We start from the raw sequence: 13,313 nt of genomic DNA on the forward strand, positions 1-13,313 counted from the left end.
TATTCGTGCAATGGACAGTTACTTTTTTATTGAAAGACTCAAGCTTTCAAGTGTAGTGTTTATAAAATATAAACAACAATACAGTAGTTTTAGAGCACGTCAATACCTCTTGTTTTAAATTATGACACGGCATTTTACTTTTGGTTTAATTTTTTGAATTTTTTTAAATTTGGTTTTACTTTTTGAACATGGCAAACGACTGTTGATTGGTCATATAATGCAAAAAAAAAAGTTCCAAGATGGAATTGTCCTTGGGCCCTCACACCCACCCTTATGTTGTTGAAATAGGACATGCACACTTTAACAAACCAATCATTTCAGCGACAGGGCCTACCAAACAACTTTGGCTGAAATGATTGGTTTGTTTGGGCCCCCACACCAAAAAAGCTATTCATCTCTCCCTGTACAGACTAAACAGGCTCTACTGAGGCAAGATGTCGTCCTCATCCTCAACCTCTGATTCCTCTCCCCCTACAGTGTGTACTTCCTCCTCATCACACATTATCAATTCGTCCCCGCTGGACTCCACAACCACAGGTCCCTCTGTACTATCTGGAGGGCAGTGCTGTACTTCATTGAGGAATTGATTATTCATTTTTATAAACATCATTTTTTCAACGTTGTGAGGAAGCAACCTCCTTCGCCGCTCACTGACCAGGTTCCCCGCTGCACTAAAAACTCTTTCCGAGTACACACTGGAGGAGGGACAACTCAGGTAAAATAGAGCCAGTTTGTACAGGGGCTTCCAAACTGCCTTTTTTTCCTGCCAGTAACAATATGGACTGTCTGACATGTCTACTTGGATGGTGTCAGCAAAGTAATCATCCACAATTTTTTCTATTGTGACAGCATCCAATGCAGCGAGAGTAGACATGTCTGCAATGGTTGGCAGGTCCTTCAGTCCGGACCAGATGTTATCAGCATCCCTGCCAGTGCCTCTTTTGGGAAAACTGAGCTTTTTCCTCGCAGCCATAGATGTGGAAGAAAATGAGGGTGGAGCTGTTGGCATGTCACGGTCCTCTTCAGAGGACAATCTCCTGACCAGCAGGTCTTTGCACCGCTGTAGACTTGTGTCCGCCGGAAACAGAGACACAACATACGCTTTAAACCGAGGATCGAGCACGGTGGCCAGAATGTATTCCTCTGACTTTAAAAGAGTGACCACCCTCGGATCCTGGCAAAGCGTACGAAGGGCTACATCCACAAGAGCTACATGCTTGGTGTAATCGCAATGGCTTACCAGCTCCTCCCTCACTTTCTCCAGCTGCTTCTGCAACAGCCTGATCAGGGGAATGACCTGACTCAAGCTGGCAGTGTCGGAACTGACTTCTCGTGTGGCAAGTTCAAATGGCTGCAGAACCTTGCACAACACGGAAATCAGTCTCCACTGCGCTTGACTGAGGCGCATCCCCACTCCTTTGCCTATGTCGTAGGTGGCTGTGTAGGCCTGAATGGCCTTTTGCTGCTCCTCCATCCTCTGCAGCATATAGAGGGTGGAGTTCCAGCGCGTCACAACCTCTTGTTTGAGGTGATGGCAGGGCAGGTTCATGCTTTTTTGATGTGCCTCTAGTCTGCGGTAGGCACTGGCTGAATGCCGAAAGTGTCCAGCAATTTTGCGCGCCACCGCAAGCATCTCCTGCACACCCCTGTCACTCTTGAGGTAATGCTGCACCACCAAATTAATGGTGTGGGCAAAACATGGGACGTGCTGGAAATTGCCCATATTTAATGCCCGCACAATGTTACTGGCATTGTCTGACACCACAAATCCCCATGAGAGTCTAAGTGGGGTAAGCCACTGGGAGATAATTTCCCTCATTTTCTCTAATATGTTGTCAGCGTTGTGCCTCTTATTAAAGCCTGTAATACACAATGTTGCCTGCCTTTGCATGAGCAGCCATTTTGTAGATGCTGCTACTGATGCAGCTGTTGCTGCGGAAGGGGATGCATCTACCCAGTGGGCTGTCACAGTCATATAGTCCTTCGTTTGCCCAGAACCACTTGTCCACATGTCCGTGGTTAAGTGGACAGTGGGTACAACCGCATTTTTAAGAGCACCGAGGACACTTGATCGTACTTCTCTGTACATTTTTGGTATCGCCTGCCTAGTGAAGTGGAATCTCGACGGGATTTGGTACCGGGGACACAATACCTCCATCAACCCTCTAAATCCCACTCCACTGATGGCGGACACCGGGCGCACGTCTAACACCAACATTGCAGTTACAGCCGCAGTTATACGCTTTGCAATAGGGTGACTACTATCGTATTTTGTGGTCATGGCAAACGACTGTTGGACGGTCAATTGTTTTGTGAAAGACTTAGCGGTCTTACGACTTCCCCTCTGGGAAGATGACCGACTAACAGCAGCAACAGCAGCAGTGGCAGTAGTAGGCATACCGCTGCAGGATTCCTCGGATGAATCCCGTATTGAGGAGGACTCAGTCTGGCTGCTGACTTGGGCTGCAGGACTGAATCTGATGGAGATTGTGGAGGAAGTTGACGAGGAGGGTGTTGCTGGTGTGTATCCAACTGGACCACGGGATTTAGGTGTCCCTGTACCGATAAGGGTCCTAGCCCCAGTTCCTGAACTAACCACTGAACTATGAAGGTTATTCAGGTGATGTATAAGGGAGGATGTTCCTAGGTGGGCAAGATCCTTACCCCTGCTTATTTGAGCTTTACATAAGCTACATATGGCCATACATTGGTTGTCTGGATTTGGATAAAAATAACTCCAGACCGAAGAGGTGCATTTTTTGGTCTTCTGACCAGGCATGACGATGGGCTTTTTCATCCCATGGACATCAGCTGTTTCCCCCCCTGGTGCCTCATTTACAATAACCACATCACCATCCTCATCATCAAGTTCCTCCACAGCGCCAGCTACATCATCAATAGCCTCCTCCCGAGCCACCTCTTCCCGTACAGTGATGGGAAGGTCAGGCTTGACAACCACCAATATCCTTGGACTCGCCTTGTGGATTTGTGATAATTTCTCTTTAGAAGGCAGAGTTGTTTGCTGTTTTGTTGCTGACAGCATAACTCTCTTCAATTTTTTGTAGGGGGGGGGAGGAGGAGGAGGGCTAAGATCCGTGGGTGAAGCTGAACCACTAGTCATGAACACGGGCCAGGGCCTAAGCCGTTCCTTGCCACTCCGTGTCGTAAATGGCATATTGGCAACTTTACGTTTCTCCTCAGATGATTTTAAGTTTCTCTTTTTGCTACTTTTTCTTAACTTGGGCTTTTTGGATTTTACATGCCCGGTACTACGAGATTGGGCATCGGGCTTGGAAGACGACGTTGATGGCATTTCATCGTCTATGTCATGACTAGTGGCAGCAGCTTCAGCATTAGGAGGAAGTGGGTCTTGATCTTTCCCTACTTTATCCTCCAAATTTTTGGTCTCCATTATATGTAGCACAAGATACTGCAGAATGTGTGAACTTGGTAATATTGCAGTACCAATGGACTTATACTGCTGTATTGGTTTTGCAAATTTGGTTATAATTATTATATTTATTTTTTTAAAAAAATTTTTTATTTTTTTTTACTTTTTTTTTATTTTTTAAAAACTTGGGAATAATGGGGAAATAACTATGCCCTTAGAAGCACAGAGCACAGGACACAGCACCACTGGACTGAACAGGACACGGCACAGGACCCAGCAGCACTACGGAACTCAGCAGGACAGAGCACAGGACACAGCACCACTGGACTGATACTGCAGAATGTGTGAACTTTGTAATATTGCAGTACCAATGGACTTATACTGCTGGATTGGTTTTGCAAATTTGGTTATAATTATTATATATATATATTTTTTTTTTAATTTTTTATTTTTTTTTACTTTTTTTTTATTTTTTAAAAACTTGGGAATAATGGGGAAATAACTATGCCCTTAGAAGCACAGAGCACAGGACACAGCACCACTGGACTGAACAGGACACGGCACAGGACCCAGCAGCACTACGGAACTCAGCAGGACAGAGCACAGGACACAGCACCACTGGACTGATACTGCAGAATGTGTAAACTTTGTAATATTGCAGTACCACTGGACTTTTACTGCTGAATGTGTGAACTTGGTAATATTGCAGTACCAATGGGCTTATACTGCAGGATTGGTTGTGCAAATTTTGTGGTAATTAAAAAAAATTAAAGTAGTTTTTGGTATTTTTTTAAAAAACTTTTTTTTATTTTTTTAAACACAGGGGAATATTGGGGAAATAACTATGCCCTTAGAAGCACAGAGCACAGGACACAGCACCACTGGACTGAACAGGACACAGCACAGGACCCAGCAGCACCACTGACCTCAGAAGGACAGAGCACAGCACACAGCACCACTGGACTGATACTGCAGAACACAGCACAGCACAGCACAGCACAGCACAGCACAGAACTAAACAGCACAGCACAGAACTAAACAGCACAGCACGAGATCTACCAGGACAGAGGACCACCTAACACACCCTCCCTCTACCCTGATCAATGCCCGAGTGAAGATGGCGGCGACTAGCGGGGAATTTATAGGATCCGAGTATCGCGAGATCCGACAACGGGATTATGAGTCAGAGCCTCAGTTTCACATTTGAATTTGGCGCCAATACCCGGATCTGTCTCGGATCCGACTCGGATCCGCAACGTTCGGGTGGGCTCGGATTTCATAAATCCGAGTGCGCTCATCCCTACATAAAACAGGGACATACAAGGTAGACAAAATAAGCACAGACATGAAAACAAAGGGTATGAAGGACCCTGCTCATTAGAGAGCTTACATTCTAAGTGGAAGAGGGCACTGCTGAAACAAGAGGAGTAAATGTGACTCAGAGTGGAGATTGGGACAGTTGTGAGGGTGCATTAGTGTGAATAGTGTTATCGGGGATAAGGTCACCTCTACAAAAGAGATTCCATGGCGGGCTTTAGGCAGCTTGCAGAAGTGAGACGAGCATTGTCAGACAATGCCACAAACACCTAGTTTACATGCAACATCCTGAGGGCCTCTAAACAATTTAAAAGTGCCTTGCACAAAAAGCAGAAAATCATATATAGTACAGAGCAAACACACAATTAAATCTTTATTGCTGGAAACACAAATATAATATCTCTCATGGATAGTATGACATATCATAATACTGCAGTATAAAGTATGTACATAGAAGGAAGAGTCAATAGAAATGTTTGCAAAACAAAAAATGAAAGTGAAAGAACATTTCTGTAAAACACCAAAATTAGAAGTGAGATGAAAAAAATGACAATTGAATGACACACTTTAAAGTGTGCTTGTTGCATACATACAGTTGAAACAACCATTTTTGTGTCAAACCAATTTTTATGAGATACCACTAAAAACCAGTAACATTGCTGTCGTCCTTCATGGACAAATTTTCATGAGCTGTGCTATATACTGATTGTTCAGCCCACAAAATGGCTGCTTCCACTTTGTGTAGATGACAGATACACTTTAAAAACAGCTGATATACAGCCTAAACTTCCCTGAGTAATTTTGATCTCTGTAAAGTACACTATATCATCACTTTAAACAATGTAGATCCATAGGAAACTAGTTTTACTACAAAGAGTGATACCTTAATAGCCCAACTTCACTTTATATAAGTGAAAACTATTTAAAATCAAATTGTCTGGCACTCAGACTACATGAAATGGCCTTCTTGACAGTGCATACTGTCTACCATATTAACATACTGATACACTCTAAGGGGGGTATTCAATTGTTTCTTTTAACGCGCTAAAACAAAAAAAAACGAGCGCTCTAAAAAAACTTCATATTATACGGTAATTTTGCGCGCGTAAACAGTTAATACGGTACTTACTCGCTGCCAGCGGGCTGAATTTCAGCTCGCTGTGAGATGAAATTTAGCGATGAAATTTAGCGAGTAATTACCGTATTAACGGTAATATTTTTAGAGCGCTCGTTTTTTTTTGTTTTAGCGCGTTAAAGGAAACAATTGAATACTAAGGGGGGTATTCAATTGTTTCTTTTAACGCGCTAAAACAAAAAAAAACGAGCGCTCTAAAAATATTACCGTTAATACGGTAATTACTCGCTAAATTTCATCTCGCAGCTCCCTGAGCGAGCCCACAGTTCATGCAGGTGAAAAACACATTAATAGTTTGGTGCTTTTTAGCAACACGTAATACTGGACACAGTAAATGCAGGAACAGGGCACAACAGTAGTTTAGTGTTTGGTGACAGCAGAAACAGCCAATGCAGGAACAGAGCACAATTCAAAAAAATATAGGCTTCAGTCTTAAATAGTATAGAAAGGTACCTTGCCAGCATAGCAGCATGTAGTAGTAAAATGTCCAAGTGCTCACAGACTTCAAACAAAGTAATATACTCTAGCAATAAACAATAGCAGACAGCTAGCAACAGCTGCTATCTAGCTCTGTGTTCCTGAATCTGCTGTGTCTGGCTATCTACACCTGCTGAATTTGGGGGATCATTGGTATTCAGGAGACAAAGGTATTTGGCCTTTCTTGACTGCATGGTTGTGTTTGCAAACTACTGCAATGTAAACAAGGGGTTTCTAAGAATTCTAGCGCTAGGCTATAACCCAAGGCTCAACTGAACATAGAAAGAACATCAAGATACTTATAGGTATCTATTATGTAAGATACTTATACAAGTATCTATAATGTTATATACTTATAACATAATAGATACTTATATTTATCTCAAGGAGATGGTGAATAAAAGATCATATATTTCTCCATCCGAAGTTGTCAATCAATCACATCTCATATGGAAAAAACACAAATAAAGGAATATAGTGTAGTATGTCATACAATGCAGAAAATTATTATCATTATGGATATATATAAAATATCTTCAATCTGTATATTGTTCCAATGAATATAGTAATATCTGTGTAATATGTCCGTACCTAACCGATACTGGAATAATAGCGGGACCAATATCTGTCTTCAATTAGTTGAAATTGAAATGGAATCACATCAATGAAATGACCTGCACCATATCGACACTGCAGTGCTCTTATTCAATTGGGTTCCAACCAGAGTGATATAGACCATGATCTTTGATATCTGTTTTTCCACTTCAAGAAATATATTCCGTATGAAGTGGTGGTCATACTAATGTGATTCCATTTCAATTTGAACTAATTAAAGACTAATTAGGACGCTGTTCTCTCTGGCTTCTGTCTGCACATCAGTATTCTGTGTTACCTGTTCCACGATCAAGACCTGTGGTATTATTGCAAGAACCTCGTGCCTCATCTTCGGTCCCATCCTCAAGCTGTTTGCTTTTCAGGGATCTCATTGCATCAGTTCTCTGCAGATCACCACTTCTTAGCTGGTATCCTGTGTTACCTGTTCCACGATCAAGACCTGTGGTATTATTGCAAGAACCTCGTGCCTCATCATCGGCCCCATCCTCAAGCTGTTTGCTTTTCAGGGATCTCAGTGCATCAGTTCTCTGCAGTTCACCACTTCTCAGCTGGTATCCTGTGTTACCTGTTCCACGATCAAGACCTGCAGTATTGTTGTAGGAACCTCATGCCTCATAATCAGTCCTGTTCTCAACTATTTGCTTTCTAAAGACCACAACGCTTTGGTTCACTGCTGTTCACCTGAACCTCTGCATTTAGCTTCCAGCAAGCTTGCTACACTCCATGGTTCCATCTCACACTGCTCTAATCCCCATTAAAGGACCGCGATTTGCGGCTAGAGAGCAGCTGAGTCAATATTTCCTTGTGGGGATCCCTGGTGAATACCTCTCTACCGTTAGACTTACCCCCAGAGAGGTGCGGAGTCTATAGCGGGACTTCGAGGTCTACTCCAAACTCAAACTTCGTGAGAGTGGTGTTATTAGGATCAGAGACCAAAGAATCCAAATACAAATAAATCTATGTAATAGAGTAAAACAAATACTGTCTGATTTTATATTAGCTGACGGTAATGGACGTCTCCCATATGGGATATGAGATTGGAGTTTCACATTTGTCCTTTGTAAGCCTGGGTACACACTACAGGGTTTTCAGATGATTATCGGGCTAATATTGTATTAGTGTGTACACTGCAACGATGAGCGATTATCGTTCCTAAGCCCATTGTATCGTTTCATTTCATTTTTAAACTAAACTAAAAATCACGTACAACAACAGAATAATGTTGTTCCAATTCTGCAGTGTGCATGCTCTCATGATCAGGATCTCCGTAGAGTTTTCAGCCGATGGTGATGATAGATGAAGAGGATAGATCTTAATATAAAGTTTGTAAAACGTGCATAGTGTGTACACATGGATCAGCATGCTGAAAGGGACTTTATCATTTATCAGTCAATAAAAAAAATTGTTAAAGATAACATATCAGGAGACAATTTCTGTAGTGTGTGCCCAGGCAAAACCACTTACACTTATCTGTCTGAATAGATCTAACGTGTTATTTTCTGTTTCACATTTAAATTATGAGGCCTCTCTTACTTATTCATTACCCCTCCTTACTTTTGTTGCCCTGCTCCTGTTGGGCCCTCTTTCCTCACTGGGTTATGCATTGTTCTGTTTATTGCTTATAAACTTATTATTAAAATAATTAATAGTTCTTGCCAGGAAGACAGGACTTACAATTATTGTCAAGTATTATTGGAACAAATTTGGTCTCATTCATCTTTAAACACAACAAGCATGCAAGTTGCATTTTTAAAACAAGCACAGAACTTGAGCGTACGTGCACCCGTGTTCAGATCCAAGTAGACTTCAAGATACGTTTCTATTTGACTCTGCCTAAGTAGCATACTAAAGTGCACTTATACAGCCATTTTGATTATAATATTGACCATTGTTTTATATATCATTATCCTGACCCTGATATTGAACTAAATATCATTTCTTTTTTTTATACAGATTTATGTGATTATGATGGAGAAATATCTCCTATGTTTTAGCTATGCAACTATGTTTACCATATGTACACAACTTTACTATTAAAATATGTGTTTTAAACCAATCCTTCTTTAAGTGGTATATTTCTGCCTTATGAGATATTGATATTGATACAGCGTTACTCTGTGTTTGTTTATGCTATCTTAGTGCTTTTCTCATGCATCTCTTCCTCTTCTGCACTTCTCTCACTATGATTGTTTATTTGTATGGTCCCACAGATTTCATAGTGTCTTACATATGTGATATACATGAAAACAGAAAGAATAATACAGGCACGTAGGTACAGTTGAGCAGACTATTAAATGTAGAGATGAAATTAACATAACATGGCATACAGAAAAATACAGCTTCAGACATGGCAAGGGACTAATGAGATAGACAGAAGGTAGAGAGGACCCTGTCCATGAAAGCTTACATTCTAGAGGGGAAGAGGGATGAAGAGACTGTAGGCTCAAGTGGGACAGTTTAGTTTGGTGTATGTACCAGGTGATCTGCACAGAGGACAGACAAGGAAAGCAATTAGCGAGGTAAAGGTACTATGATCAGAGTAGTATGTAAAGAGAGAAGATGGATGGTGGGCGCTTCTGAGGGAGCCCAGGCAGAGAGAAGGTAGGATAGGACAGAGCAGAGGATGAGATTGAGTAGAATATGAATAGGATAACCATGGCTGAGTGGAAAGTAGATGAGAGAGGCTATAGTTAGGTGGTAATTGCCGGCAGAAATGATGAGGCAATGTAGATGGCAGCTAATTGCAAGGTAGCAGGAGGATGGATGCTGGAGATTTAAAGTTGAAGCTGCAGCAGGATGGTAGTTAGAAGTAGAGATGCTCAGGCTTGGTTCCCCGAGAACCCAACACACCCGAACTTAGCAGATCTGAGTACCAAGCCGAGCCGACTCGGTACTTTCGTGCCGCCTCTGAATTGAAAACGAGGTAAAACGTCATTGTTACGTCGTCGGATCTCAGATTATTATTATTATTATCATCATTTATTTGGTAGGCGGCACAAGGTTTCCGCAGCGCCTTACATAGTACAAACAGTAGACCATACAGGGTAAAACATTACAGAACAATAAACACAAAGTACCAATTCTTCAGAAACTCCGGGCAGACATATGAAGTGAGGGCGGAGCAGAAGAGTAGGTATTGAGACAGGAGGGGAGAGGGGCCCTGCTCATGCGAACTTACATCCTAAGGGAGGGTGGACAAAACAGGCACGAAGGGAGGCAGTGATGCAAGGGAGAACAAGGGACCAGGGGAGAGAGGGGAGAACAAGCACAGTAGATGAGGAGTTAAGTGGATGGTTGGTAGGCTTTAGATCTCGTTGGTAGGCAGATCTCGTGAGTTTTGGATTCTATAAGTACCACCCTCCACGGCGATCCAGCGCCATTTCAAAGAGGGACACAGAAGGGGTAGCACAGTTCTTGGCAGACTCTAGTACAGTTGGTAGCGAAATAAAACAAAAATAATAACCAAAATAAATTTATTAAAAAGACAGAACCAACTGCCTAGCCTCGCTGTGTAGTAAGTATTACAATTTCCCTAATTATTTTATATCTGGGTAATATTGATCATCATGCTGTCCAAGTATCTGGCATAATAAGCAGATTAACCAAATGAATGTGCACACTATTTGAAAATGCAAGAGAGATAAGCTATATCATTACAAATAGTTCCTATTTGCATATATATGATGTTATAAATCTAATGCGCATAGATAATGTCCTCTTAATACTTTATTTATAGGGAGAGAGTCAGTTATATAGGATTGAAGTACATAACATGTAGGACAAAATCAAGACCACAATATTTTTTTCACCCGTTTATAAGATAATTAGGTCTGGATTTGTCTATTACCAAGCATACCAGCATCAGCTAGCTCCCTTCTCTCAGCTAGTTCTCAGCATCTGCAATCTACACTGTCATCATATTCCCCCTCATCAGTGTGTACATCATCCTCAAACAATACTAATTCATCCCTGCTGGAATCCACCTTCACAGACGTGTGTGTACTTTGATGTAATTGTCGGTAATGGCTTCCTCATGGAATTTGTAGTTCTTTATACGGAGAGCTGTCACGATTTTTTGGCAATTCTTTTAGACTAGACCAAATGTCAAAATGTTGTGCAGACTCATCTGCATCACCACTGGGTGTCTTGGGAAAGCTACATTTTTTCCTAGCAGCAATTTCCAGAGAAACTGAAGGAGGAGACGTCATTGTGTCATGTACCACTTGAGCTGACCAGGAGCTCATTGCATCTCTTGAGATCTGGGTCAGTTGGAAACAAAGAAAAGACATAGCTCTTAAACCTAGGATCAAGCACAGTTGCCAAAATGTAAGTACATTCCCCCTAAATTGTATTCTTCTTGCAGCTGCTGCATTCTCCTACACGCTATTGCAGAATCCCGAAAATGACCCTAAATATTTTGGGACACAGACAGCATCTCCTGCATGTCATTGTCATTTTTTAAAAAGTTCTATACCAGCAATTTGATTGTGTGAGCAAAACAGGGAATGTGCCCCGCTGTAATGCTCTAACAATATTGGTGGCGTTATCAGAAATCACATATCCTCAGGAGTGTCCAAGCAGGATAAGCCAAGTTGCAATGAAATCCCTTAGTTTTTCAAACAGGTTGTCAGCGGTATTACCTCTGACCTGCGCCTTGTCTCGTCTCTGATAACCACCTTTCACTCCCGCCTTCAAGACTTCTCGTCTACTGCTCCTCACTTATGGAATTCCCTACCACGCTCAATCAGACTTTCCCACAGTCTTCAAATCTTTAGATACTCTTTGAAAACGCATCTCTTTTATAGAGGTGACCTTATCCTCGATAACACTATTCACACTAATGCACCCTCACAACTATCCCAATCTACACTCTGAGCCACACTCGCTCCTCTTGTTTCAGTTGTGCCTTCTTCCCTTTAGAATGTAAGCTCTCTAATGAGCAGGGTTCTCCATACCCTTTGTTTCCATGTCCATTCATTTTGTCTGCCTTGTCTGGTCTTGTTTTTACGTATGTCTTGTTTTATGTATGTCCTTGTCTTCCCTACTGTACGGCGCTGTCGAGCACTGTGGTGCCTTACAAATCTATGATGATAATAATAATAATAAATAATAATATGCCTCTTAGTGAAGCAGATGATACACAGAGTAGCCTGCCTCTGAAAAATGTGACGTTCTTGGGTACATGCTGCTGCTGTCCCTGCTGGTGAAGGCGAATCACCAACCCAGTGGACTGTCACAATCATATAATCTTTAGTTTGCCCAGTTCCGCTTGTCCACATATCTGTGGTTAAGTGTACAGTGGGTAGAATGGCATTTTGTAGGTCAATAATTACATTTTTACGAACCTTCTGGTAGAGGTGAGGAATAGCTTTTCTAGTAAAATGGTGTCGTGATGGAATTTGGTAACGAGGACAGAAGACCTCAATTAACTGTCTTAAACCAGCTGCATTAATAGTGAATATTGGACACAGATCTAATACTAGCCATGGCGTCTGTGATCCGCTTTGTGACTGGGTGACAGCTTTCATAGTTGCAGGACTAACTTTGTTCACTTGTGAGGATGTTGATGATGAAGGTGTTGGGGGTGTAGATGCAGGTGCTGCGATCTAGCTGAAAGAAGGGAGGTAGCTGATGATGGACTGCTTGTTATTTTTTAGCATAAGTTTCTGATTTTCACAAAAGCTTTCCATGAACTCGCTTCAAATGGCGTAACATGGATGAGGTTCCTAGATGGTTAAGGTCCCTACCTCTACTGACTGTGGCTTTACAATACTACAAATGGCTTGACAACTGTTGTCAGGACTTGGGTAAAAATAATTCCACACATGAGAGGTGTATTTTATTGGTCCTATACCCAAACATGACAATGGCCTTCTTCTTATCACTGGCAAAAACTGCTGCAGTCTTTGTTTGAAAGTGTATGAAAATAATATTGTGATCTGTGACGTGGTCGAAATTGACTGCAAATGACTTGAAATTAGTGTTATTGAGGTTAATAATAATGTAGGGGGGGGGGGGGGAGCAAAATTATGTGATTTTAGCAAAAAAAACCAACAAAACAGGGATTTTTAGAAAAAAATAGGGATCCCAAACCAAAACCAAAACACGCAAGGGCGGTTTTGCCAAAACGAAAACACGAAGATAATCCGGATCCAAAACTAAAACCAAAACCTGAACACGGGGGTCAGTGAACATCTCTAGTTGGTAGGCATACATGGCAGGAAAATGGAGGAGTGAATTGCTGGAGAGTTGCTTGAATTAGGTGGACAGTAGGCTGAGTAGGTTGCTGCTGTCCCAAACTGCCTAGAGACAGCATTAACCATGCAGTAAAAGTTAGGATATACCACAAAAATAAGTATTTTAAATAAAATACCAGTA

This window comes from Mixophyes fleayi, chromosome 6, assembly GCF_038048845.1.
Source record: "Mixophyes fleayi isolate aMixFle1 chromosome 6, aMixFle1.hap1, whole genome shotgun sequence".
Classification (NCBI taxonomy): Eukaryota; Metazoa; Chordata; class Amphibia; order Anura; family Limnodynastidae; genus Mixophyes; species Mixophyes fleayi.